Raw genomic sequence first — 4,584 nt, forward strand, 5'->3', positions numbered from 1 at the left:
GGGATGGTGCTGATGACACAATCTGAGTTTCGTAATATTACACCAATGCATTTGTTTAGTATAGCATTTTATTTCACAAAACTGTATTGAAGTCAATGGGAATTTCATATTTTGTTCAATTATAGCGCCACCAAGAGGCTCAGTCCCACAATTTTTTTTACGTGTCCTCAGAGTGAGCCCATACATATGTGTGTCAATTTTGGTGAAAATATCTCAATTTGCTTCGGAGTTATAGACATTTATATGAAAAAACATGGAAAAAATGACTGACACATGACTTTGATTGGAAATTAGTACCCCTAAACATCAATATTTTCGCATTTGGGCATTAGCGTATAGCTATCGACCTATGTTTCCAAACTTCTGACGGTGGTTTCGTCTCGATAGGACTAGCGGTTTCAAAGATATAGCCAAATGTTTTTTAAGCGCTAAATCACAACGCTACACAAACCGTAAGGCGAAACCTAGCATGTTTGGTATCGTAGGACTCGGCAACGATTCAGGAGTCTAAAAAGATGAGTTTCGTGAAAATAAGTCGACCACACCCAAAGTTATAAGCATTTGGAAAAAAAAATTCACCACTAGGTGGCGCTGTTTCGAAACTTCTCAGGCTCATTCAGGGCATTGCGCTGATGACCCATACCACGTTTCGTAACAATCCGTTCATGCGTTCATAAAATACAGCATTTTAGCACAAAATTCAAAATGGCCGACAGTCAAAATGGCCGATATGGTAAAATTGGATATCAGTCAACTCGGCATGTCGCCCTGAATCTAACGAGACCAATTTTATGATTTTTGGACAAACCATTCAGAAGTTATAAGCAAAAATATCAATTTTTCATATCTCCGGACCAGTAGGTGGCGCTGCGCCGAAACGCAGCATGTTGCCTCAGGTCATGCTTGTGAGTACATGTACCAAGTTTGGTCTGAATACGATAAACCGTTGCGGAGATACAGCCTTACAACTGTTTTTCCTAGCGCTACGTAAAATTTGTTTGTGCGTTTATTGAAAATGGTTAAGCGAATCAACTTGAATTCCATAACTTTTGGTCAGCACGGCCTGAAGATGATCTGGTTCAATTTTCATGCAAATCGGACAAACCGTCTAGGACGAGTTCGAAAAAGTAGGTTTTTCGAAAACTTCAAAATGGCAGCCATATTTTTATGACGGAAAATGACTTCATAGGGTGCAATCGAATCGTCATGAGCTCAGGAATAAGAGTAAAAAAGGATTTTACTGATTGGCCTTACGGTTCAAAAGTTATTAGCAAAATGAAAGTGAAATTTTGGACAGGTGGTGGCGCTAGAGGGAATGACTTAGAAACACCAAAATTGGTGTATTTAATGTTGGCACTGTCCTCTATCAGAATGTCAAATCAAAACAACTTTCCCGCAATCGGCTCTATGGGCTGCCATAGACGCCAAGTCGGAAGAAAAAGAAGAATAATAATAAGAACGGGAACAGATACAATAGGTGCCTCCGCACCTTCGGTGCTTGGCCCCTAATAAATATAGCTGCAAGCAGCCATTACCGGGGCCAAGCAGAATAAGACGACAAGACATGCCAACATGTCTGAAAGTGTCAGACCAACTGCAACAATGAGCAATAAAGACATTTAAAGAGGATTTTAGGCAAAATGCCTGAAAAATCATAGAAACAATAATTAAAAATATGATTTGATGGATTATCACTTTCGACCAATAGGTGGCGCAGTTACAAAACTGATGTGATGTGGTCAGAATGAAGTTACAATGACACATACAAAGTTTGGTGTCAATATTTCAAGGCATTGCAGAGATAAAGCCTTAATTAGTGCTATTAGCATCATGTCTCAACTTTGCTGCTGCGCTATACGAAAACGGTTTCGTCTATCGACACGAAATCCATAACTTTTAGTCGGCACAGTCTGGAGATGATACGATTCGATTTTGGTGAAAATCGGACAAACGGTCTAGGAGGAGTTCGAAAAAGTAGGTTTTGAATGAAAATCAAGATGGCGGACAAGAAGTTTGACCAAATAAGGAAAATTTGGTATATATGTTCTCGGCTTGATCCAAGGAATCTATTAAGACCAGTGGTATTTAAATAGGCCGATGTATTCAAAAGTTATTAGCAGTTTTGGAAATGCTATTATAACTTTTGACCACTAGGTGACGCTGTCTCTAAATATTTTGGGTACCTTCAGGGGATGGTGCTGATGGCACAATCTGAGTTTCGTAATATTACACCAATGCATTTGTTAAGTATAGCATTTTATTTCACAAAACTGCATTGAAGTCAATGGGAATTTCATGTTTTGTTCTATTATAGCGCCACCAAGAGGCTCAGTCCCACCATTTTTTTTATGTGTCCTCAGAGTGAGCCCATACATATATGTGTCGATTTTGGTGCAAAAATCTCAATTTGCTTCGGAGTTATAGACATTTATATGAAAAAACACGTAAAAAATGACTGACACATGACTTTGATTGAATATTACTACCCCTAAACATCAATATTTTCGCATTTGGGCATTGGCGTATAGCTATCGACCTATGTTTCCAAACTTCTGACGGTGGTTTCGTCTCGATCGGACAAACGGTTTCGAAGATATAGCCTAATGTTTTTTAAGCGCTAAATCACAACGCTACACAAACCGTAAGGCGAAACCTAGCATGTTTGGTATCGTTGGACTCGGCAACGATTCAGGAGTCTAAGGAGATGAGTTTCGTGAAAATACGTCGACCACACCCAAAGTTATAAGCATTTGAAAAAAAAAATTCACCACTAGGTGGCGCTGTTTCGAAACTTCTCACACTTCTTCAAGACATCGTGCTGATGACCCATACCAAGATTTGTAACAATCCGTTCATGCGTTGTTAAAATACAGCATTTTAGCACAAAATTCAAAATGGCCGACAGCCAAAATGACCGATATGGTCAAATTGGATATCAGTCGACTCGGCATGTTGCCCTGAATCTAACGAGACCAATTGTATGATTTTTGGACAAACTGTTCAGAAGTTATAAGCAAAAATAGCCATTTTTCATATCTCCGGACCAGTAGGTGGCGCTGCGCCGAAACACAGCATGTAGCCTCAGGTCATGCTTGTGAGTACAAGTACCAAGTTTGGTCTGAATACGATAAACCGTTGCGGAGATACGGCCTTACGACTGTTTTTGCTAGCGCTACGTAAAATGTATTTGTGCGTTTATCGAAAACGGTTTGACGAATCCATTTGAATTCCATAACTTTTTGTCAGCACTACCTGAAGATGATCTGGTTCAATTTTCGTGCAAATCGGACAAACCGTCTAGGACGAGTTCGAAAAAGTAGCTTTTTTTGAAAATTCAAGATGGCGGCCATATTTTTATGACGGCAAATGACGTCATAGGGTGCAATCGAATCGCCATGAGCTCAGGAATCAGAGGAAAAAAGAATTTCGCTGATTGGCCTTACGGTTCAAAAGTTATTAGCAAAATAAAAGTGAAACTTTGGACAGGTGGTGGCGCTAGAGGGAATGACTTAGAAACACCAAAATTGGTGTATTTAATGTTGAGACGGTCCTCTATCAGAATGTCAAACCAAAACAACTTTCCCGCAATCGGTTCTATGGGCTGCCATAGACTCCCATGGCGGAAGAATAATAATAATAATAATAATAATAATAAGAAACGGAACAGATACAATAGGTGCCTCCGCACCTTCGGTGCTTGGCCCCTAATAAGAACCGGAACAAACACAATAGGTGCCTCCGCACCTTCGGTGCTTGGCCCCTAAATATAGCTGCAAGCAGCCATTATCGGGGCCAAGCGCAAGCAGATGACAGGATATGCCAACATGGCTGAAGGTGTCGGACCAACTGCAACAATGAGCAATTAAATACATTTAGAAAGGATTTTTTTCGAAATGGCTGAAAAATCATATAAAAAGTCATTCAAAATATGATTTAATGGATTATCACTTTCGACCAATAGGTGGAGCAGTTACAAAACTGATGTGATGAGGTCAGAGTGAAGTGACAATGACACATACAAAGTTTGGTGTCAATATGTCAAGGCATTGCAGAGATAAAGCCTGAATAGTCCTTTTGGCATCATGCCTCAACTTTGCTGCTGCACTATACGAAAACGGTTTCGTCTATTGACACGAAATCCATAACTTTTAGTCAGCACAGTCTGGAGATGATACGATTCGATTTTGGTGAAAATCGGAGCAACGGTCTAGGAGGAGTTCGAAAAAGTAGGTTTTTCGGAAAATTCAAAATGGCGGAAAACTTTCCATGACGGAAAATGACGTCATAGGATGCAATCGAATCGTCTTGAGCTAAGGAATAAGAGGAAAAAAGAATTTTGTTTCTAACCCTTGTGGTTCAAAAGTTATTAGCATAAACATGAGTGCAACTTTGGACAGTTGGTGGCGCTAGAGGGAATGAGTTGGAGACTCCAAATTTGCTATGCTGATAGTTCAGACGCTCCTCTGTCAGTGTGCCAAATTTCATAACATTCCCACAAGCGTAAGCGTACGTAGTAAACAGTTATTAGCATTTTTGGGAATTTAATTATAACTTTTGACCAAAAGGTGGCGCTGTCTCGTAATC

The sequence above is a fragment of the Abramis brama genome (assembly GCF_963993115.1).
Source record: "Abramis brama genome assembly, chromosome: 2".
NCBI classification, from domain to species: Eukaryota; Metazoa; Chordata; class Actinopteri; order Cypriniformes; family Leuciscidae; genus Abramis; species Abramis brama.